Below are 24579 nucleotides of genomic sequence, written 5' to 3' on the forward strand. Positions count from 1 at the left end.
GGCCTTTTATGCAGAGAGGGCGGGGCGCCCCGCGCAGGCCGCGCCCCCAGCCCGAGCCCCCCCAGTCCCCTGCGCGCTGGAGCTCTCCAGGCCTCGCTGACGTAATGCTCGGCGCCCGAGGACCGTCCTGGGGGCCGGACCCTGGGCCCGCAGCCAATCAGCACCGGCCTGCAGACCTGGCGAGGAGCGGGGGCTTGGGGTAGCAGGGGGGGGCGTGGGCATTGTCTAGGACTTGGGGCGGGGGGAGGCGGGAGAGCCGGGTGCTGAGAATTGGTCGGTGAGCGAACTGGGGGTGGGGGTGGGGGTGGCGAAGAGAGGGCGAGCCCCGTGGCAGGCCGCAGGTGGGGGCATTGCTGGCTCTGGATGGCGGGGGGCGGGCAGGGGACCGACCGGGGCAGGTGCAGAGCCCTCAGGTGCGCCGCGCTGCGGGTGCGGCAGGTGCAAGCGCGGAGGGTCGGGTGGGTCTCACTGCACAGCCAGCGCTTAGGGAGGCGCCTCCTCGCCCCCCTACCCCCGCCCGGAGGTCCCTAAGCTGCCCCCCCCCCCCCCCCCGGACACCGCTGCCTCTTGCCCAGCCCTGGAAGCCGCACTGTCCCGAGGCGGAGCCCTGGCCACACGGAGCCTTCGGAGCACGGGCGAGCCCGGGAGAAGATCGCGTGGGGTCAGGCCGTTGGGGGCTGAAGGGCCGTGCCCCCGGACCCCCGAGCCCCGGGGGGGTGCCCTCCGCCCTGCCCCCAGCATCGCCCGCCCTCGCTTTGTCAAGGGCTCCGGGCTCCCTCTCCCTGCGGTTGCTGCATCCAAGGGGTGGGGCGAGCGCCTCGCCCCCTGCAGCCCCACCCGAGCCTCTCCAAGAGTCCCCAGCTCCCCGGCGGGCACCGAGGACCCCTCCACCTCCCGGGCTGGCTTTTGTTCCCGGGGAGTGGACAGGGTGGGTGTGGCTGTCCGCGCCCCGGGTCCTGTCCGGCGGTCGGAAGGAGGGTGGGGCCCGGGGGGCGGGGCTGCGGCGGAACAAAGGGCTCGCTAAAGTGAGGGGTCCCTCCCACAACTGAGCAGCACACCCCGGCGCCCTCCGGCTCTGGGTCGGGTTCACCCATTGTCCGGGAAGGAAATGGGTTCGACCGGCGGTCGTCGGCTACAGCCTGACCCCGCGGCGGCCCCGGGGTCCCCCAGCTCCGTGCTGCGGATGGGGTGAGGGACACGCCTAAAAACTGCGGCACCCGAGACCCCGAGGCGCACGGCGCGCGTGCGCGGACTCAGAGCGCTGACACCTCCAAGTCCCCAGCTTCTGGGGGGTCGAAGAAGAGGATCTCTTTGTTGCTTTCCGCGTGTCTGGGGGTGGGGGTGGGGACACCCTTAAACCTGCCTGCGTTGGAGGGTGGCCGCGGAGAGGGTGGGCTGGAATGTTCCTGTAGAGCTGGGGCCGCGCCCCTGCAATTCCACGGGGGATGCGCCCCTCCCCGTCGGCTGGGGACGGGTCGCCTGCGAGGTGACAGGACCCCTTTCCATCCTCAGGCGACAGGGGCCGAAGGGCCCGCGTTCCCGCGGGGGGAGCCGAGCCTGCAGCTGTTGAGAGCCTCCCAGACCCATCAGCAAGCTGTCACCGCCTCTCCCGCGGGGAGGTGGGAGGGGGGCTTCAGCCCAATTCCGGAGCACAAAGGGAGACCGAGAGAACAAAAGCCCAGCTCCCCCCCACCCCCACCCCCAGCGCCCAAGGCGCCCAGACTGAACCTCCGGGGGCCCCACTTCCCCAGACCCCGCTTCCCTCCTCGGGGTTGGGATGGGGTCGGGCGGGAGGCTGCGGAGCGGGGCCGGGGGGCGCCCACACGCCCCTTGCGGGCTCCAGGCACCCAGGCCCCTGAGATGCAGAAACGTGGAGGGTGAGCGGTTCCCAAGGTCACCCTGCAGGTTAACGGGGCTCAGGCTGCAGTCCTGTCCTGCAGGCGCCCCAGCGCTCGGGGAGGGGGACCCGAGCTGTGGCTGCTGCGGACACCGGGACCTGGGGATCCGGCTCCGGTGGGAGCGGGCAACGCGGGGAGGCACCCGTGTAGACGCGCGCCCCAGGGCATCTGCTGGGGGCCCGGAGGTGGGAGCCAGGCCCAGCCCCCCTCACCTAACGGTTTATTTTCTCGGCTTCGGTTAAAGAGCCAGATTTCCGCGGGGCGTAAGGTGAAAACGCGAGTTGGAGGGGATGCGCGTGAAAGGAGGACCCTTTCCCCTCGGGTTTATTTTAGGGGAAAAGGCCTGGGATGGGGTGAGGCTGGAACAACGTCTTCTGAAAACCCTGATGCCCCCCCTCTCATGCACCTGCCGGCCCTGCCCAGCCGGCATTCCTGCTAAGGGCTTTACACCTCCCCGTGCCCTCCCCTTCCCAATTTGGAATTAGGATGCTGCACACTTATAGCCTCACGAGAAGCTGATTTTGTGCGGGGAGGCTGCAGGCCGATGACAGCCAAACGCCTCCCCGCTCCGTCCATTTATGTGCTGATCCTTATCGTCCCTGTTCCCGCAGCTCGGGAGGAGAGGCTGGGTCGGCGCCTCCAAAGCACAAACAGATCCGGCCTCCGTTGGGTCCTCCTGCATTTCTTTTTGTGAATTATACCCAATTCTCTCCACCTGGGTCATCTTCTATCAGACGCCGAAGGTGTCAGGACAATGTATTTCACCATCGCAGCTGTTTGCTTTAACGATGGACCAGTATTTCTCAATTTCCCCTTCCCCGGACAGTCGTAGAAATAAAGGCAGCGTAAAATAAAATTCAGCATTATATTTTATGCAAAACAGATTGGGTGGCTGAGGTGAGTGAGACACCCCTTAAGCTACTAAAGTTGTATTTGCTCTCAGCACATTAAGAATATTTTTTTTCCTCTTTTTTCAGAGTGTTTTCAATGGCAAATTTTCAAGTGATTTTGCATGTCTCTACTATTACACGTAGAGCCATTATTTTAATTAACTGAAGTCTGGCGGAGAGCATTGTATTGCTGATTTGGAAGTACATTTTTAAAACATTGTTTCCTTAAAAACAGGTTTTTGTTTATTTATTTATTTATTTATTTTTAATTTTTTTTATTTTTAAATGCACTTCTCGAGACTACAGGACAGCTAGCTTGCGGACTTCCCTGCTGCCTGCCTGCATCCACCGCTTGATACGCAGCTCAGCCCCGGGAGCCTGACCGGCTGCTCCGCAGGTTTCCTAGGCAACCGACACTTGGCCAATGAATGAAGAGGAATTGAAAGAGACTGCAAATCCATCCTTATTCCTTTTTTTTTGCTCTTCTCAATACTCTCCAGCTAGAAGTACTGGAAAGCTACCAATCCTGCCATCTCTGTGTGAAGGAGTCAAATGCCCGGAGGGAGGGGTCGCAGCCCCACTTTGTGACAGTGGGGGGAAGCGGTGCCGGGCTGCCTGGGCCCCGCCGAGGGCTCCGCTTCCTCAGCTTTGTCAGCCTCCCTGCCCCGGTCCCACCGTCCTCCCCCTCCTCTCCCAGGCCTTCCCCTCCCCCATGAGAAGCCCACGGCTCCAGCCTCAGGGGCCTGGTCCTTGGCAGTCATGGGGCCCCGTGCGGAGCAGCCGGCCCAGGTGACAAAAGACCAGAACGAGCAGGGAAAAGGCTGAGTCCGTGAATGCAGGGCAGTGTGGAAATACTTACTTTTGTTCCTCGGTAAGGCCGGCTGCTGTCCCGTTGCCTGCATTCGAATTTGGGTTAAAATGGCCTCAATCCAAAGAAGAGTGCTGAGCTTTCAGGCGCCAGATCTGCCTTCTTTGTCATACAAATGGGCAGAGGCCTAGAACCCGGGCTTTCCGGGGCAGCGCCTCTCTGTTGCCAGCAGCCTCTCCTCCGCACCGCATCCGATCCCGAGGCTTCCTGGGCTGGGGGAGGGCAGGCCCGAGAAGCGGGCTCCGGACTCCCAGGTCACTGGACTTCACCGAGCAGAGCCGGGTTGTCCGGGACGGAGGCCGAGGGGTAGAAGGGGCTCTTAGGGGGGGACCAGAGAAAATGCCGACTGACGGCGGGCCCCTTGTAAGGTGCAGTGGGTGCAATGGACACATTTCTACACGAATCCCTTGTGAAGCGAGCCCAGGGCACACCCGCAGATCGGTTCCGGAGCCATTCCCGGTGGCTGTGGGGTGGGCTGCGGGTACTAGGCCTGAGGCCTGCCACCCCCCCCAGAGGCGCTTCCCGGCACCTGCTGCTCAGGAGGGTCTGGGCAGCTCACCCGGGCCCTTCTACATCTGCCCCTAGCCCTCTGCTTGCCACTTAAAATTAAAACTGTGTATTGAGTCCCTGGGAGCCACAGGTAAGCCTCCCACTCTTGATCTCAGCTCAGGCCTTGGTCTCAGGGTCATGAGTTCAATCCCCGAGTCCTGCTCCAGGTTGGGCATGGAGCCTACTTCAAACGAAACAACACAAAATAGCCCTGTGTATTCAGATGGCTAGGCACACACATACATAGGGTAACACCCTTTGCCTCTTGGATTTAGCTACCTGGTGGGTATTATCTATGTCTTCACGGAAAAGAAACTGGTCAGCTTCGGAACAGGAACTTTAAAGGGCTTGATATGGCCAGCCTACTTTTGAGAGCCACCACATATTTGTGGCACATTTTCAAGAAAATGATGCATTAAGGGAATCTCCAGGAAAACTCACTACCTCTTTCAAAATAACTCCGTAGAAAGGAAACTTATTAAAAGATACTGCTTTTCATATATGCCCAAAAGAATTGAAAGCAGAATTTCTTTTTTAAATATTTAATTAATTAATTAATTAATTTAAAAGAGAGAGAGAGAGAGAGAGAGAGAATAAGCAACGGGGAGGTAGAGGAGGTAGAGGGAGAAACAGACTCCCTGCTGAGCAAGGGCTTGGTCCTAGGACTCTGGGATCATGACCTGAGCCCAAGGCAGACCCTTAAACAACCCAGGTACCCTGAAAAACAGAATTTCGAAGAGATATTTGTATACTCATGTTCACAGCAACGTTATACCCAGCAAAAAGGTAGAAGAACTTAAGTGTTATCAACAGATGAATAAATAGAATGTGGCTTACACATACAATGAAATATTACTCAGCCTTTTAAAAAAAGGAAACCCTGGGCAGCCCAGGTGGCTCAGCGGTTTAGCGCCACCATCCGCCCCGGGTGTGATCCTGGAGACCGGATCGAGTCCCGCCTCGGGCTCCTTGCATGGAGCCTGCTTCTCCCTCTGTCTCTCTGCCTCTCTCTCTCTCTCTCTCTCTCTCTCTCTCTCTGTGTGTGTGTGTGTGTCTGTCATGAATAAATAAATAAAATAAAATAAAATAAAATAAAATAAAATAAAATAAAATAAAATAAAAAAAGGAAATCCTGACACATGCTACAACATGAACTTTGAAGAGATTAAGCTAGGGAAATAAACCAGGTATCAGAAGACAAATGCTGTATGATTTCATGTATATGAGGTCCCCAGAATTGTCAAATTCAGAGTCAGAAAGAATGGTGAGAAAAAAAAAAAAAAAAAAAGAATGGTGACTGCCAGGGGCTGGGAGGGGAGACAATGGGGAGTTCCTGATGAATGGAGCAGAGTTTCAGTTTTGCAAGATGAAAAGAGTTCCGGGGGATGAATGGTGGTGATGGTTGCACAGCATTAGAGACTATACTTGATGCCACTGAATTTACACTTAATAATTGCTATGATGGCAAGTTTTGTGTTCTGTGCATTTTATCACAATTAAAAATGAAAAAAAAAACCACTCAGGATTAGTTTCTTAGCATCTCCTAAATATTAAGCAGCATTTTTGTCTTGGTGCTAATATAGTGCTCTAAGTTTCTCAATGAAAGATAGATGATGATTGATAGATAGATAGATATTCTTAAAACCAATGTCAACATCACCATTTATTGCTCCTTCTGTTACAGGTGAACTGGGGAGGCCCTGGGCCCTGGGGGCCTGGACCCAGCCAGACTTGAAGGAGTAACGGGAGCTTCTTAGTCTTGTCACAAGAATGAATTCAAGGACAGACACACAGCATAGTGGATGAATAAGAGAAGCAGGGAAATCTATTGGAGCAAAGGTGTACTCTCAAGATACGGAAGTGGGCATGGGCGAGCTCCAGCTCTCCAGAAAGTTGTTTGCCCTGGGGGTTGGGTTCCTATCTTTTATTGATAGTTGTTAACCAGAGGACAGAATATTCACTGGGGCAGGAAGCAGGGTTTCATGATTTTACTTCCTAATTTGGCCGGGGATTTCCTGTCAATGCACCCGCCATCTTGGGCCTGTCTCGTTTGATTGGCTTCCCGTGGAGGGCTGACGGGCCTCAGGCCGGCCCAACAGCTGGTCATGACTTCCTCCCTGCTGACCTCCCGCTATCCTATCCTGTTAGAGCCTGTATAACCGCCTACTCTAACACTACCCTGGGCCAATTTACCACTGAAAGTGATGTCAGAGACAACTAACCTACTCATTGGGCCATGGCATTTCCTTGCTCATGTATCTCCACTGACTCACTATACCTCATTGTGTATGGTCCAAATTCTTAGCATAGAGTTCAGATCCTTTGAATCTGGATGTGATCTACCTTTCCAGGGTTACCAGCCACCCTTCTGCCTAGACACAGTACATTCCAGGAGACTTGGACTTGCCCATTGCTCTGTTTTCTAGGTCATGTTCTTTTTTTTTTTTTTTTTTATTCATGAGAGATGCAGAGAGAGGGAGAGGCAGAGATACAGAGAGACACAGGCAGAGGGAGAAGCAGGTTCCCCACAGGGAGCTCAATGTGGGACTCAATCCCGGGACTCCAGGACCACACCCTGGGCCGAAGGCAGGAACTAAACCGCTGAGCCATCCAGGGATCCCCTCTAGGTCATGTTTTCTGAGCCTCTGAGTCTCTGTTCACACTGCTCCCTCAACCTGGAGTGAACCTCTTCTCTTCTTCCTCCAGTGACGTTTCATGCATTCTTCATGACACAGCTCAACTATCTGTGATCTATCTCCCTGGTCACCAGGAACAGTGAATTGCCTACGTTATGCACACCCAGAAGTTTCTTCCTACACCTACTACGGGTTCTGCATTTATTACGTTAAAGCAGTGGTCACCACACTTTTCCAGTGAAAAAAGAAGAGTTGAGCGCACATTCCCAATATATGCATATTTATTTATTCACAAACCATATATGCTTATTGTTGTAAGCCAGCATTTTAAGGTGTGGATACTTAGTATGAGATACATTGTTAATGATATCGGGTGTTAATATTTTCAAATAACGTTTCTAGAACTTTTAATATTATTTTGGTCAACATCTTGCTACGCTTGAGTTCCTCGTGGTTTTCTTACCTGGCAGTGGGCCTAAGAGCTTGTAAGAGCAGCAGGGTGTCAGCTCTGCCATTTCCTTATGTGTTTACATCACTAAAATCTGCTTCACCTTGCTACTTCTTTGCTGTAGTGTTTTAAGCCTCTGGCCCAGTTGAGAGGATCAGTGGAGCAAAATCGAGCTGATATGATCAGCAAACCCACTGTCAATTTCTCCTTCATGGACCTCCCTTTACAAGGAATGATTCATGACAGGTGCCCTGAAGACATAAGCATCCTGTGAGGACACTAGCCATTTGGAACATTAACTATTTAAAGAGTAACTTGTTTTGCTAGGAAATAAGTCTGAAAAGGAGTTCTCATAGTTTGTTTTCATGCTACAAAGGATGCTCTTGCCTTCCCCATCTGAGACCTTCAGATCAGATTAGAGTTAGTTCCATAGATGCCTCAGTTTCCCGCTGGTTTGTGACTTCTTGATAGCAGGGACCACACCATGTCATATTAGCCTTCATATCTTCCATGTTGCCTGGAATTTGCCTAAGTATAGGCAAACAACAACTAGTCTCTGAGTAAATGAAATACCTCAAATATGGGGCAACCATAAAAAAAAATCTAGCTATTTCTAATCTGAAGCTGGAGCAGGTTATTCTGCAGGTAGGTAGTAAGAAACTGTCTTTCTCCTTTACCATTATCTTCCAGTCCAGCCAGGCTGAGTCCCATCCTTCCCAGACTCTGCTGCTCCAGCAGGATGGTGGATACTGTAGGTTCCACAAATGGGGGCCTTCTCTGGAATGATCTTTTGAATCCCTCCTAGCAGCTGTCCTGCCCTCCCCTTGCATTTGTGCCCTCTCTTACTCACGTTGGTAACGCCTAACTGATATTCCTGGTGAAGACTACCTAATAAGGCAGAAAGGAAGGAGAGAAGGATATTAGCCCTAGAAATTGGCATCAACTGACTAATTGATGGTGTCCTCTTTCTCATCATCAGAGGACTTAGTTCATGAGCAGGTTTGGAGATGACAGAACAAAATGGATTTTACCCCTTCTGAAAAGAGGAGAAAAACCAAAAATGTAAATCCCACTTTTCATGAATCTAGGGGAAAGATGGAACAGTCAGTATCAACTTTCTGGACCTCACTGGTAAAGAAAGAATCCTCTGGGCAACCCAGAAGAAAAGATCAAGTCATTCATAAAGGTGGGGGAAAAAAATCACAGTTGTTCCAGACTTTTCCAAACAATATTCAGTGCTAAATTCTCATGATTTTTCAAATTCTCATAAAATTTTCAAAGACAGTAAGTCCCGATATTTGTACATCCAGTTATATACTGCTTTTTAATTTTAAAGGCAACAAGTAGGGATCCCTGGGTGGCGCAGTGGTTTAGCGCCTGCCTTTGGCCTAGGGCACGATCCTGGAGACCCAGGATCGAATCCCACGTCGGGCTCCCGGTGCATGGAGCCTGCTTCTCCTTCTGCCTGTGTCTCTGCCTCTCTCTCTCACTGTGTGCCTATCATAAATAAATAATAAAAAAAAAAAAAATTTAAAAAAAAAAAATAAAGGCAACAAGTATTTTTGAACATAGAAGAACTAAGGAAACATAGTATCTCTGAGTCATTTTTGGGGGGAACAAAAGGTATCCCAGAGAATGCAGAAATAGACCTTAGAAAGGTTGGCTTTTTGATAGCTTGTGACCCAAGAGATAATGAATGGGGCCTCTGAATAAAGCCTAGAAACAAGTGTGGCAACCCTTCAGGTGGAGGAAGTTCTGCTCCTTCAGTAAAGGATGTTGGAAATGCTATTCTGTGATGCTGGTGATGACCCTGGCCGAGGACCTGAGGCTGCCAGACCTTTGAGTCCCCTGCAAACTGGGAATTAATTGGCCGTTGGCCAGTTTATTCTGGAAGCTACTTCTGCCGCAAAGAGCAGATGTCGGGTGACGGAACAGCAGACTGCAGAGAGGGTCAGAAAGGTCACATGATAAAATAAATCATTAACAAGTTGTAGGATTTCAGACATAAGATCAGAGCAACAAAGGCACCTTTTGGGGAACTCAGTAGGCAAATAAGAGTCTGTCTGAGGTGAGCGGCTTTAGTGACACAGTCAGAGGGCTTGAAGAAAGGAACACACTGCAGCAAAGAATCGGCTTCTTTGACAACTCAAGACAAATGCCACGTAAAGAATCAGGACAAGCTATCAGGGTGTCAAAAGTCTATAAAAATATCACTTTTTAAAATATTTATTTATTTGAGAGAGAGAGAGTGGAGGATAGGCAAAGGGAGGGAATCTTCAAGCCGACTCCTCACTGGGTGTGGAGCCTGATGCAGAGCTTGATTCCACAGCCCATGAGATCACGACCTGAGCCAGACCATTCAACTGAGTGAGCCACCCAGTGCCCCCAACGAAGATCACTTTTTTATAAGGAATTTTGTAAAACTTTCAGAGGCAAAAGTATGCTGTAATGAAGCTAAACTAGCAAAGAGAAGGTGATGTCCAAACACCAGGCTTAAGAAGCGAATGACCAAATTTAAGAGAAATCTGGAACAGTTATTACGGAAAGATGACTGGAATAAGGAGCACTCTGAGCTCAGCAGACTAACAAAATTATAACAGGAACCCTTAGAAAGATGTCTAAGAAGACTTGCTTTCAGAGGGAAGGAAATTAAAACTTTAAATCATTACATTTTGCAGTTGAAACTGAGGCAGATTATTGGAATGGGATTTTTTTTTTTTTAATTAGAGAAGGAGGAAGATAAAGGGCTCATAGACAAATCTTTGCTAAGTCCTTGTTTCTAACATGAGCTGACTGGTGACAGATCATTTAGGCATGCTCTTTGGCCACAATTCTGCTGGGAAACAAAGTACAGCAGCGGACATTACAGATCTTTAATGACCTCTAGCTAGAGAAATCCTTGGTTCTGAAAAAGAAGCTGACTCATTATTGGGATAAATAGGAAAAAGAAACAATGGAAGTTACCAGCTGCAGAAGAAGTGAAAACTTAGAAAGGGGAACGCAGACACGTTGAATGAACTATGGCCAACAGAGATATCTGATAAAACCCCAGACTGCTCTTCATGGTGACAAAGCTCATGACAGCTAGTCCCCTGTCCTCGCTGGAAGGGGAAATATGCCAGCCTGAGACAGAAATTCATGCAGCTAAACCAGGCCTCCCAGAGCGAAATCCTCGTCGTCGTGCTCCTCTGCTGCACCCACTGAACTGAGGCACACCCAGGACTCACATGGATCATGTAACCATAGCTCTGAATTTCTCTTCTCTTATGGAAGAGATATGCCCCCAAATGATCTGTCCTGGGGTGGGGGGGTGTCATATGAGGTTTCTAGAAATTTCCTAGGATGTGAGCTCCAGGAATCTTCATCAATAAATGCAGGAAACCTCTTTTTTACAGTGATGAGTATCAAAGGTAATGCTGGTATCAGAGAACCTGGGTTTTCAACAGAAGATGCCCACAGAGTCCACTGGGACACCTTGACCCTGCAGGTGGCTTCTGGGCCTCTGGGCCTTCTTTCACATCTCATTCTTATGGGGCTTCTCATCAAGACTTAGAGAATATTGTACACGTATGGCAGGTTTCCCCATGGACTCGGGGACATGTCTTCTGGCCCTGAAGACAGTCCAGCTTTGAGAACTGAGGCCCCCATACACTCTCCTTCTGACCTGAGAAGACCACTCCACCCGCAGGCCATCCCAGGACTAGGGACTATCGGTTTCCACCTTTTGCAAGATTAGGAATGTCTTCAGCCTCCAGACCTCACCGTCCTCTCCCGGCTGGTCACAGGACAGCTCACAGGCCTCTCTCTCAGACCTTCCTTGTGACAACAAACAGGTTGTTGGAAACATCCTCTATCCTGCAACCCATTTCCATTGTACTGTTTTTATTGAATTTCTTATTTGCTTAGGCTGATCGAAGCAAATCATGCATTGTGAGCCACAAATAAAGTAGGCTCTGACAATAAAGCTGCCTGCGACATGACCCAATCGTTTCGTTTTGGTTTCTCTAATTTGACTAACTAGCAAATTAGTTTAAACATTAGGAAAACATCATGAAAATTAAATGCCTTTTAAAAAAGATTTATTTATTTGAGAGAGGGAGAGTATGAGCAGGAGGGAGAGGTGGAGAGGGAGGAGCAGACTCCCTACTGAGCGGGGAGCCCAACTTGGGGCTCGATCCCAGGACCCTGAGATCATGACCTGAGCCAAGGGCAGGTGCTTGACCCTCTGACCCACCCTGGAACCCCTGAAATATCTTTAATAAATATTTTTAAAGTTTAGAAATGTCAAGGTACTAGAAAATGGAGAGAAACCCACCTTACTGTAATTTGAAGTGTGGTGAGGAGGTCCGCGCCTCCACTAACACCCTCACCCAGGAAACAAGTGGCCTGGAGTGCAACCACTCATGACTCATTCCTTTGTACTGGTAGTTGCCTTTATTCTAGAAGTGGTTTGAAATCATATGTGCTCCTAACAGTGGTAGCATGCTGCCATTTTAAAGGGGGTAGGACTTGTGTGACCAGGTTTTCTCAGGATCAGAAGAACCCAGGGAGGGTGAGTGGTGCCACAGTGGGAGGTGAGGTAGGGCAAACAGTGCTTGCCTCGTGGAGCTTCCCAAAGCCACCTTGGGTCTAGGTGTAGCAGCAAGGGTGATGTACTGGCGCTGTTCCTCGGTGGGCAGAGGAAAAGGCCTGGTAGGCTTTCCAAGGAAAATGTGATGGCGCTGGCCTCCTCTTGCGGAAGAACTAGGAAGCCCGTGGTAAGATGCTTCGGGCCTTTGGAAGCACAGCTGACCCCTGAACACTGCATCACGGGTTTGAACTGTGTGGGTCACTTACATGTGGATTTTTTCCCCAATCTATACAATGCAGGACAGTCGATCTGTTTTCTCTTCCTCATAATTTTCTAAATAACATTTTCTTTTCTCTAGCTGACTTTATTGTAAGAATGCAGTGTGTAATACATGCGGCATACAAAATACATGTTGATCGATTATTTCTGATATCACTAAGGCTTCCAAGTAGCTACTAGTAGTTAAGTTTTGGGGGGGGACTCCCTAAGTCCTGTGTTGCTCAAGGGCCAACTGCACTGTCTTGTGGCCCTGGCACACCCAGTCCATCTTTAAAACAATGTCGTTACAGGCCATCGAGTTCATCCAACAAATATTTACTGCGAGCCACGCACTGTTCTGGGCATCAGCGGGACAGCAGTGCGAGAATCAGGCTTAAATGCCTGCCCTCCTGGGAGCACTTCGCTGCCCTTGCCAACTGGGTTTCTTATTTCTTTTTTTTTTTTTTTTTTAAGATTTTATTTATTTATTTATGAGAGACACACAGAGAGAGAGGCAGAGACACAGGCAGAGGGAGAAGCTGGCTCCATGCCGGGAGCCCGACGTGAGACTTGATCCTGGGTCTCCAGGATCACGCCTTGGGCTGAAGGCCGCGCTAAACCGCTGAGCCACCGGGGCTGCCCAGCTTTCTTATTTCTTTACCCTTCATAAGTTTTTTTTTTTTTTCATCCCGTTTTGATTCTTTTCCATACCTCATTCTTTGCACGTTACTTAACGTGAATGATGAGAGGGAGTAACTAAAGGTCACGAAGGACGCAGGTGGCACTGTAACACCGCGGAGTCTGGGACGGCTTAGCGCACAGGTGCAGTCGACCTATGCCAGCTCGCTGCTGCTCCCTGTAAGGACGCCGTTCCAGCCTCTGATCCAGCTTCCCTTCCTCCTGCACCCTCACTGCTCTGTTTTCTGCCCCCCTTTCCTCCATCTAAATGGCCTCAGATTACCTCGTTGAGGAAAATAAGTGACTGATCCTGGGATTTCATTGAAAACAAAGAAATAAATCCTCAGCCTAAAAATTGGCGTCTTTACTTATTACGGAATCATCACTAAGGTGACTTCTAAGTGTCTGAGAAAGTCGTGTTGGAGAGCCCCAGCCTGACCGCACTCCCACCGCCACCCAGTAGACTGAGGTCTCAGTGCTAAATGAATTCCACCTGCGGGGCTCCTCCGTGGGTCAGGTGTCCAGAAGACCGGCGAGGCTCCTTTCCCAGACATGCTCGCTCCCTGCCAGCTTAGCCAGGGGAAGGCTTGGAAGGTAGGGCCTCTTCCCAGGCAGCTATTTTCATAATGGCAAATTGATTCGGAACACAACGAGAGGCCGCTTCGCTCGCCAGGAAGGAGGCTTGCCCATCCGACGTCGCTTCCTCGGCCTTTCACTGGCCGGCTGGCAAAGCTCGAGCGAGCCGGCCTGCGCCTCCAGTGCCTCCTTCCTCTGTAGATGGGAGTAGCCAGAGAGGTAATGTGCTTTCCTGAGATGAGATAAGGTCGCCACGTGCTTTGGACGCTTCCCAGGTTGGCCCCACAGGGTCCCGTTGTGTCATTTCAGCCACCGAGGTGACACATCACCTTTGGATGGACATGGCCTGGGGCGCTGCACGCTGCACCGTACCTTTGTCGACAGTCTATATTCTTTGATTTTGTGCTTTTTAGTCTATATTCTTTTATACGCTTGGCCTGCACAAGTGGAACATAAATTCAATCGGAAATTGTTCATTTAGCTTCACTGAACTTTGCTTTTTTTTTTTTTTTTTCTTTCCTTTGTTCCCCCACGATTGTCAGTCTCGAATTACTGAGCGAGCGCTCTTGCGGAGAGAGGGTGGCTATGCTGTTGGAGCAAATCTGCAATTTTATCGCACGCAGGCGTGTGTGTTCACAAGCGAGCCGCACATGCCTAACTTCAGTCCTGCTTGACGACCTTCGGGACCGTTCTCTGCACCGTCGATGCTTCTCTAATCTTGTGTGTGTGAAATGTTTGCACCGTCTTTCCTTTTAATGAACTGTCTCCTCAAGCTACGTTGCTGTAAGTAAATGCAGAACGTGCTACCATTGCCCTGCCATGTTTTTACTCATAATTCAGCTCAAACCTGTGTTAACACGTGACTTTATGACTTCTACCTTTTTCAGGTCTCTACCGACTGAGCTTTATTTTCTTCCCGTTTAGTATGTACACCTTTTCCCTATAACCCCAGTACGCGGCACTTCTTTATGCTATTTTCAGACTCCTGCTCAAACCCCAAGTTCTTCCATCCATAAAGGGTAATCTCTCTCTCTCTCTCTCTCTCTCTCTCTCTCAGAGATGGATTGTTTGGGTGTGTAGGCTTGCCCTGAGTTTGACTCCGGGATGAAATCAGGCCAGGCCGCCTCCACACCACTCACTAAGCTCTCTGTCTCGCTCTGCCCGGGACTCAGCAGCAATTTAGAGTTTTCCGTCCCTGGAGCAACGCCCGTGGCAAGATCCCCGATGGGAGAAGTGTGCTATTCTTCTGTGAAGTCCCAGACCGGCGAGTATGAAAGCCTGGTTGGAGAAGCTGAGCCCTCAGAACACAGACGACCGCAGGCAGACACTGATAGAAAAGACGCGCGTGCGAGGCCTCCATCTGTAACGAGGCCTTAGAGCTCTCCCTCACTCTGCACGCCCAGCAAGCCTCCGTGCTCCCTGCTCAAGGTTTGCAGATTCCCCTTTGAAGTCCTCTTTGCCACATTCCAGCCACCCAGAGAGACAGCTAGAGAGAGAGAGTGAGAGTGAGCGAGAGCGAGCATGCTGAGGAGCCCACCGACGCACCCGTGAGCTGGGGGTAGGGGTGGGCTTCTCCATAAGCGTGTGCACTGGGGTGCAGCGGGGCGGGTGCTGGTAGCCGTGAGTAGACACCACCCTGTCATGTAAGCTGGATCGTGCTTCCGATAGCTTATGCCTTTACCAGCTATTAGAGTTTGAAGGTTTTACCAAGACTTAGGCCTGTACAACGGGTCCTCTGCTCTGAGCCCTACCTTAGCTACAAAGTTCGGAAAGATGAGAGAGGAGCCAGAGAAGGTGCTTCCTCCGCCCTAGGCTCGTCTCCCACCCGCTGCAAGAATGTCCGTGGCGTGCATTTGGGCAGGACAGATCTGCGGGAGGGCGGGATTCCGGAGCAGCTGGCCCATCCTTCAGCCTCAGGTGGACCTTGATCCATCCCAGAGGGTACGGACCTCTTTCCCATGGGCCGGTCAGCAGGTGCATCGGGTACGCACGCCATGCACAGAAGTTTCATTGCTGTTGATGTGGTTGTTGGCCTAGAAATCAGGCCCAGTTGGAGGCCCAGAGGGAAGGGGTGGGCTGGGCAGGATACGAGAGAAGCAACAGGTCTAGGAGTCTGTGACAAAGTTACATTGTCTTTCACCTGGGGGGCAGCCTCACATCCAGTGCCAAGGGGAGCCCAGATGGCAGGAGTGCAGCAGAAGAGCAGAGTGGGCGAAGCACCGGGTGTGGAACGGAACAGCAAGCTCCATGGTGAAACTGAGGAAGATTAGCACCTCCCCCTTTTGCTTGAGGGAGCCCTTGACTCTCAGAGCACAGTTCCCGTGGGGCGGGTGCTCACTGATGGGTAACTACCCTCCTGGTCGTTCTGTTACAGGTGGAAGGTCCTCTGATGTGCCAGACGCTTGGGGACAAAATCTGGGCCCAGGAACGTGTGTTTCAGTGCTGTTGGCAGGAGAGGCAGGACGAGGGAGTTCGGCGGGGTGAGTGGGGTGAGCGGGGAAGACGCAGGCTGGCCTCTTGTCTCAGCCCGGGGGCTGTGGGCCCGTGAGCCAGTTGTTCACCGCCCGCCCCTTGGCTTTGTCAGTCTCCCAGTGAGACGCTGAGGTCTCCTCGTGGTGCCAGCATGGGGGCCAGAGCCGGCCCGGGTGGGGTGGGGGGTAGTGAGGGGTCCTCAGCCGTGCTTCTACTGTCCTGAGAAGCTGTGCAAGGTGGGACAGCTTCCAGAAAGTGGCTTTGGCCCCATGGGGCTCTCGGAAACGCTGTCGATTCAGAAGCTAGGAGGGGTTTAAGTAGGGTCATGTTGGAGTCAAGAGTCATTTGTGGTCTATTCTGGTTGTTGGAGGAGGACCTGTTATCCTTGGGACAGCCAAGCACACAGAAGCCCCATAGGGCGGTGGTGCTTGGTGACATTGGCTCAGAAGATGGCTGATACTCCAAGCCAGGAGTTTTCCTTTTTTCCTTTTTAATTGCGTTAAGACACACATAATAGAAATGTACCATCTTCATCGTTTTTAGGGGCCTGGTTCAGTGGCATTAAGTGCACTACTTAATGCTGTGGGACCATCGCCACCATCCACTGCAAGACTTTTCTCATGTCGCAGAATTAATCTCTGTCCCCATTAAACACTGACTCTTCCGGCCCCGCCTACTGGCAGCCCCCCTACTCTCCTCTCTGAATCTGAGACTGTGACTGCAGCAGGAACCCCTTTCACACGGCGTAACTGGCTCATTTCACTTCAAGTAATGTCCTCGCGGTCCCTCCGTGATGTAGCCCGAGTCAGAATCCCCTTCCTGTTTGACACATGGTCGCCCCTCTCAGTGGTGCCCAGACCTTCAGCTGAGGGGTTTCCACGGCGTCATATTGACTGGGGGCGTTTTGCTGAGCGCAGTTCTTTTTATTTATTTATTTATTTATTTATTTATTTATTTATTTATTTATTTATTTATGATAGTCAGAGAGAGAGAGGCAGAGACACAGGCAGAGGGAGGAGCAGGCTCCATGCACCGGGAGCCCGATGTGGGATTCGATCCCGGGTCTCCAGGATCGCGCCCTGGGCCAAAGGTGGGCGCTAAACCGCTGCGCCACCCAGGGATCCCCTGCGAGCGCAGTTCTGTTCTTCTCTTCCATAGGCTGCCCCCTCTTAGCTCTCCCCCTAATTTAGTAACAGCTTTCTGGGCGGCTGTGTCCTGTGGCCCCACCTCGGTTCCCACAGTGTCCCCATCTTCTGATCACCTTGTCCCCACCTCCATCTGCCTTCCTCCCCCTCTCAGGCCTGGGGCCTCACTGCCCTGCCTGCCTCTCCAGCCTGGTCCATCTGACTCCTCCTCCCGCTCCTCCTCCCCTTCTGCTCTGCTCTCACCTCCTCCAGGAAGCTCTCCCGTGGGCCCCACCTGGGTTTGGTCACTCTGTTTATTTTTAGCGCAGCATTTCCTGTGTTGTGTTGAGTTTTCGCTGGTTCATTTCTTTCACTAGAAAGAGCTTTTTCGGGATGGCTGGGTGGCTCAGTGGTTGAGCATCTGCCTTTGGCTCAGGGCGTGACCCCGGGGGGCTGGGATCGATCTCTGCATCGGGCTCCCCGCATGGAGCCTGCTTCTCCCTCTGCCTGTGTCTCTGCCTCTTTCTCTCTGTGTCTCTCATGAAAAAATAAATAAAATCTTTAAAAAAAAAAGAGCTTTGTCTTCATTTTTTGCTACCCTTGCTGCCTGGCACACAGTGGGAACTCAGCAACATTGGGAGGATAACCGTGTACGAATAAACGAGAAGCTGCTTGGGGACTCGGCGTAAGAAGGCTGACCTTCTGTGCCAAGCAGAGGCCATCCCTGTGATCAGTGGGCTCGACGGCTGCGTTTTCTGGGCTGAGATTGGCCATAAAGAGGACCTTTCAGGGGGAGACATATTAAAGTTTGGGGTGAAGACTGAAGGTGCCAGAACGAGCTACAGCCTTGAGCGAAGGGAGTCCGTAGAACAGGTGCCTTTGAGGGCCTCCCGCTCCCCGGGTCAGCACGCGAGCATGTGAGGACGAGCCTAAGGAGATGCTCAAGCTCCGAAGCCTGGATTCAAAACGCCTTTCGGGTCACAGGTGTGCAGCTCAGCGCGTGTGGCCGTCCAGAAGCCGGGGCCTTGCCTCTCCCTCCTCCTGCGGAGTGTAGCTGCTGCCCTGACCTCTAGCCCCCCGGCTCGGTTTGTCGTCGGGCCTTATGGAAACGGACTGGGACCCCAGTGTTCTCTGCCTTGCCTCCCTCCTGAGATCCTTCACCTCGGGCACAGTCCCCCACCCCTCCCCTCCCTCCCCTCCCGCCGGCTCATCCTCATCGGCAGGTGCGCAGGTGCCCTGGATGGCGAGCTTCACCCGGCCAGGTGTCTCCCCCTCCGCAGGTGCCTGCGGGGAGCTGCGGGGAGCCGACGGCCCCCAGGACGTGTGGCCCCGGTTTTCAAGGGCGTCTTTGTGTCCCTCCAGCACTCAGTGCGGTGCCTGGAGCACAGATGGCTTCAGTAAATGTTTGCTGAGCGAACCCCATGAATGGACATTTTGTCACTGGATCTTTTCACTTACCCCTTGGCGCATTCCCTGACTCCCCTCGCAACAGCCGCTTTCATGGGCTGCCGCTTTATTTATTGGGTAGTCGGGCTTGTGTGTGGTGCCAAGAGGAAAAAACAAGTGCAGAAATGGGTCCTCCCGGGCCACCGCATTCTCCGCAGAGGAGATCTCCTTTGTGCCAAGAACAGAACCATCTAAGGACGGGATGGGTGTTTAGAGTCCCCGGGGACTCAGAGGGCCATGTGTGGGGAATTGGAAGGGCCGAGTGACCCGGCTGGCAGACAGGCCCTGACTCACCCGATGCTGTGATGCTGCAGGCAAAGGCTTTCAATGTTCTCGGAAGCCCCCCCCCCCCCATGCCGGCCACCCAGCCAGCCCCCCCTCCCAGCCGCAGGCCCTGCAGAAAGAGGCTGCTTCAGCATCATGTGATCTGCTTCAGCAGGAGGGAGGGGGACCGGGTGAGGGAGGAGAGAGAGATGGAGAGAAGCCGTCTTTTGTTCTCCCTTCCTCCATGAGCGCTTGTCTCTGCCTCAGGGCTCCCAAGTCAGGCCGAGGATTCTAGTACCTTCTAGTACCGCAGCGCCAGGTGCAGCCGGCAGACAGCGCGGGCTTTCCCTCGGCGCTGATTTGGACGAGGGGTACAGGTTCCCTCTTCCTGGGACCCCAGGGCTGTCTCTGCTTCCTGGTGAGTCTTATTGTGTCTTATTAACCCTACATGCCTTCCAGAGCCTGAAAGTAACCTCCCAGCACAGTCACACATATGGACGATCCCCTATTTCCCCAGCACAGTCACACATATGGATGATCTCCTGTGTCCCCAGCACAGTCATCACACATATGGACGATCCCCTATGTCCCCACCCAAATGAGGGTACACGCTGTGCATGGAAAGAATGCCTCCCTGTGCGTGGGGGAGATACATGATGAAATCATATTGAGGCCTATACTTGATATGAATTGAGATACATGATGAAATCATATTGAGGCGTATCTAAAAAGAATTCTAAAAAGAATTGAGATACATGATGAAATCATATTGAGGCCTATACTTGATTGAAATATTAAAAATCAGGTTTGTGTGGGGGGAATTCCAGGATTCGGAGAAGACACTTAGAGCAAAAGGCAGCACACAGGTTCCACTGGTGTCGGTGACACGGCCCCAGGGCCGCTGTCCACCTCCATGGCTTGTTGTGGATGAACAGCCCTTGGCAGCTGGTGTGGGGAGGCCCCTTGTCCGGAAGCCTGTGGCTCCCTGGCCTGGCCCCCATCCCCCCAACCCCTCCCCCCATCCCTTACGTCCTCAGCTTCCTCAGGTCTGGCTGGGGTGGGGTGAGATGAGTTTCTGGGGCAGGTGCAGGATCTAAGGCCCAGCCCCACCACAGGGCCCAAGGACCTCTGTGCACCTCGTCTATTCCCCGAGGGTCCACTTCCTTGGGAACCAGAGCACCCGCCTCACAGGATTTTGTGAGGCATCAGGTCTTTGCTCCTGTCCCATTGGGCCACTGGCCTCCCCAGGCCCCGCGCCGCTGCCGGAGGCCCTCCAACACCCGTCTCCCGTGGCCCTGCACCCTCCTGTCTCCTCTCAGCCTGGCAGGCCTAAGCCCCCACCCCGTGGCAGGTGCCCCACCGCCCAGACTCAGCGGGCCCTGCTCCGGCCCGGCCTGCCCACGTTGTTAGTCGTCGGTTGTCCTGCGACGGCCCGTCTGTGCTGGAGGCGGAGGTCAGGTCTCCGTTGCCCAGAGCTCAGGATCGTAAAGGGCGCCGAGAGGAGCAGAGGTCAGCAGGGTGAGGCCGACCTGCCCCCGTTCTCCTGCAGCCCCGCTGCGCTGCGTGGCCTTCCCTGGACAAGGCGGCAGCCTTGGCCCACGGGGCAGGAGCCCTGTGACTCGGCACTCAGGGCTGCCGGCAGGTGTGCGGTGCCAGGGGAGCCTTCGGGGCCGTGGGGTGGCTGCAGGGAAGAGGGGGTGGCCGCTCGGGCCTTGGTGGGCTGCCCAGTCTGATGGTGGAGGCCGCGCTGACTTCCCAGCCTTCCTCGGGGGGGGGGGCAAAGCTGGACACCAAGGCGCAGGTGCTTAAGGGCACCATTTGACATTTTTCAAAGAGTTACAAGAATCTCTTTGGGGTTGACTCCACCTGTGACTCACAGTGACACCATTTAGCTTGTGGCCAATCCACTCTGAGCTATAAAATCTGCTTCTTTCCTCCTCTGGAGCAAAGTGTTAGGATTATCTTATTTTCCTTTTGTGCCAGAGCCTGATGACATCAGAACTTGGGCAAGGGTTTTTCTGTGTGCTAAGAAACGGCGTGGGACAGCTGCTGCCAGCAAAAATATTTTGTCTGCACTTAGGAAGAGCGTGTGGGGGAAGCCGAGCGGGGCAGGCGGGCCTGGGGTGCGGGGCAGGGAAGAGGTGGATGTGCTTGAGAATACTGGCCTTGGAGGGGGGGATTCAAGGACTGACAGGGGAAATTTTTAAACACATAAGCGGTTCTTACAGCACCGAGAAAGTCTACCATTCTAGAAATCTTCCGTGGAAACAGACTGCTCGTATTTGATGATTTGGGGATGTGAACCTAATCCTCTTATTTCAAAAACGAGGCACGAGGAAAACTGCTTTGAAGAAATCACTTTGACTGTCATGTGGGGAGGAGGTGGCAAGGGGATGAGGGTGGAGGCAGGTGCCGGGGAGTCCAGAGGAGAGTCGGGGTGGAAGGGCTGGGGCTGTCAGGATCTTGGGGGGCCAGCGGGATTTGCTGAGGAACGGGCATGAGCTGGGGGAGGATGAGGGGGTCCCAGGGAGGATGCCAAAGTGTTTGACCCAACTGGAAGAACACAGGTGCCGTTTTCTGAGACGAGGAGGACTGTGGGAAAGGCGGACTTTGTTGGGGACCGTTGTTGAGTTTCCAATACACGTTCAATTGGGGGTGCTGGTTAGACAGCTGACGCTGGGACGGGGGCTCAGGAAAGCTCAGAGACACAAATGGGGAGTCATCAGCGTGTAGAAGGGATGGAGGAGGGTCCCTGATAGGGAGAGCAGCTGGAGAGGACAGCAGCCACCGGAAAACTTCCACGGGGCCGGATGGGACTCTGAGTGAGAACCCACAGAGGAGCTGGAGGCTGGGGCCTGGAGGGGGCGGTCGGCGCCCCAGCCCGAGGGAGATACTGATGGAGGCTCTAGGCCTTGCCACCTAGAGCTCTTCAGCGACCTTGGCAAGAGCCGTGTAGTGAAGGGAGGACAGCCTGATGGGAGTGAGGCTGGGGCAGGGAGGGAGAAAGAGGATCTGGAGACAATCACAGGGTCGCTTCCCAGGGGTTTGGCTGACGAGGAGGCCGAGACACGGGGCTGGAGGCGGAATGACATGACACAAAGAAAGATATCTCGTAAGATCATGTCTGTATGTTGATGACACTCATCTAGCACAGGTGAGAAAATCTGTGATGCAGAAGAGACAGGTACGGATCGCACCTGTGCTGTGTCTGAGACGGTGAGGAGGCAGGAGGGCAGGTGCACAGGTGGAGGGCTAGCTTCAGGTGGCAACAGCAGGCTCATCCGCAGTAACTGGAACAGAAGCGGGCTTCATGGGCTCAGTTGTAGACAGTTTGTTGGGTTTGGTGAGAGGAACAGATTTGGAGCAGAATGTGAATTATTGTACGTTCTTTAGATTAGAGAAAGGCCACTTGGGAGGGCAGGCACAGGCTACACCTCTTTTTTTTTTTTTTTTTTTTAAGATCTTATTTATTTATTCATGGGAGATACAGAGACAAAAGGCCGAGACCCAGGCAGAGGGAGAAGCAGGCTCCATGCAGGGAGCCCAACGTGGGACTCGATCCCGGGTCTCCAGGATCATGCCCCAGGCTGAAGGCGACGCTAAACCGCTGAGCCACCCAGGCCACCCATGAGCCCCCCGGGCTGCCCCAGGCTACACCTGTTGACCCCAGGTCCCTGGGACACCTTAGTGGAGAACCTGGGCAAACCCTGACTGGCAGGTGTAGGGACTCTCAATAAATCCTATATATATTTGCCAGTGTGGCAGGTATAGGGCATTCTGATCGGCACGGGTGGTGAAAGAATTTACCCAAGCCAGGTCAGAGGAGATTGAAGCTTTTTGAATACATTGCCGGGGAGCAGTGGGCAGGTCAGCAGAGGAGAGGCGGCTGCCAGGAGGCGGCGCGGGGCTGTCGTGTGGCGTGGAGTGAGAAGGCAGGGGAACCCATGGGATTGTCCCTTTGTTGGTCACTGTGCCTGGTAGTAAGTAGCCCGTTGGTCAGTTAGGGCCTGTGGCCATTTCAAGGTGAGTCACTTAAGGAGCCCTTTGCGGCAGCTGAGCAGTCGCTGGGGTCCTTTGGCCTTGCTCCAGTTTTCATTGCTCAAGCCTGTTGCCTGCGGCCCCTAGAGCAGGGACATTTGGTGCCCATCAAGTGCTGTGTCTGCTTTCCAAATTTTGCACACGATCCCTCCTCCTGTCACAGGGCGGCAGCAGCAGGGGACCATTTCTGGCTATTGGCCACAAGAAGCTTTGATGTGTCGCTTCTGGGTCAGAGCATCAAAGGGCCTGACCCGTCACACAGGCCCCTCTTCTGCTGCCGTGACCCGAGGTGTCATCTGGGTTCCTCAGGACTGTGTGGAGCCGAGTCCTCCCACCTTACATCCTCCCCTCCCCCCTACCATTGCCCTTGCAGGATCGAAGTGTCACTATAGCCTCGCCTAGCCTGTGACGAAACCACGCACCACATCACCAGTCACGGCATGTGGCAGCGTTTGACTCACCTTTCTTCACCTGGAAGGGAGGGACCAGAGAGCCGTTTCCTTATTTCTCCTCTAAAAGAATCCCGTCATTCTTGGTTCCTACTGAAATTCATGCCAGACCAAGTCTCATCACCCCAGCTGGTGGCGGAAAGAGGACAGGGATGAATGAAAGCATCGGTGCTCCCCCCCCCCCCCTTCTCAAGCAGAAGCTGGGAGGCTCCTCGGTGTAGCTGTGCTGCCCGGGGCTTTTGCATCTGCGGGTGTGGCCGGCGAGAAACAGGACCTGCTTGTCCCCTCCAGTCCCCCCGAGCGTTCTCAGACTGCAGAGCCAGGAGACAAGGCCCCCGGGACACAGGTCGCGAGCTCAGAGTGGGAACCGGGGACCCACCCCGCTCTCTGAAAGCCAAAGCTGCGCGGCACTTGGACCCCTTCCTTCCCACCTGCCACCTAGTGGGTCCCTGCGGCATCTGCACCCTGGTGCCCGGCGCCGCGAGGATCTGGTTACCATTCCGCATCCGCACCTGATCTTCAGGGGGCAGTGGCCTGGGAAGGCGCCTCAGAGCCAACCTGAGCCAACCTCCTCGGGTTGCAGCCAAGTAACAGAGACCTGGCTGGTTAGCAGTGGAGCCAGACCCGAGCCCGGGCCCGGGAGGCCCTTCTTCTTCCAGCATTTATTCGTTTACTCACTCAAGCATCAGTCAATATTTGTTTTGTGCTTTACCAGGTGCAGGGCCCGTGCTGGGCAGGGGGCTGCAGGTGGGAGACCCCGTAGCTGCCCTCGAGGAGCTTCCTGAGAAGGACGATGAGCACGCAGACAGGCCAGCAAAGAAAAGGATTGCTCTGCGGTCGGTACACGCAGGGCCGGGGGAGATGTGGCCCGGCTTCCCGCGGGGCGCTCCTTCAGGACGAGGGGCTTCTAGCAGCTGTGTCAGGGGCAGACCCAGGCGGGGGGCATGGATTAGGGTGCCCAGGGCAAGCAGGTGGTGGTGAGATCCACAAGCAGCACTGTTTGCAATGATAGGGCAGGGTCTTCAGTTTTAGTTGGGGAACCTGGTCGGGGGGTGGGGGGGGCATTCACCATCAGAGGGAATGCAGGAAGCAGAGGGCTGGGGGAGGGCAGGAGGGAGAGGGTGCATTGGGTGCAGACACACTGAGGGTCCAGGCGCCTCGGGGGACAGTTAGGAAATGACGGCCTGCAGGCAGTGGGCCTGTGTGCGCCTCCGGGAAGAGCCCTGACGGCCATACAGTCATACTTTTGAGATTCGGTGACAAGCAGATTCATGGCCATGATGAGCTGGCCCAGGGTATGCGCCAGGTGAGAGGAGAGCAGGCTACAGAAGGAGCCTGTCCCGGGTGGGGCTCGCCAGAAGGCAATGTCAGAAAGTTTAGTCCGTGTATTTTTCTTTTAAGATTTTACTTATTTA

At 53.5% G+C, this 24579-nt stretch overlaps 1 long non-coding RNA gene across 1 annotated transcript; it reads right to left on the reverse strand.

Annotated features, from left to right (window-relative positions):
* Nucleotides 1-22239: 22239 nt before the first annotated feature.
* Nucleotides 22240-23546, reverse strand: LOC119867603. The gene is made up of 3 exons (XR_005384220.1): nt 23439-23546; nt 23177-23293; nt 22240-22798 (listed from the first exon to the last, which is right to left on the reverse strand). It is a non-coding gene; the product is annotated as an uncharacterized LOC119867603 (long non-coding RNA).
* Nucleotides 23547-24579: the final 1033 nt, after the last annotated feature.

Source organism: Canis lupus, chromosome 35, assembly GCF_011100685.1.
Source record: "Canis lupus familiaris isolate Mischka breed German Shepherd chromosome 35, alternate assembly UU_Cfam_GSD_1.0, whole genome shotgun sequence".
NCBI lineage: Eukaryota > Metazoa > Chordata > Mammalia > Carnivora > Canidae > Canis > Canis lupus.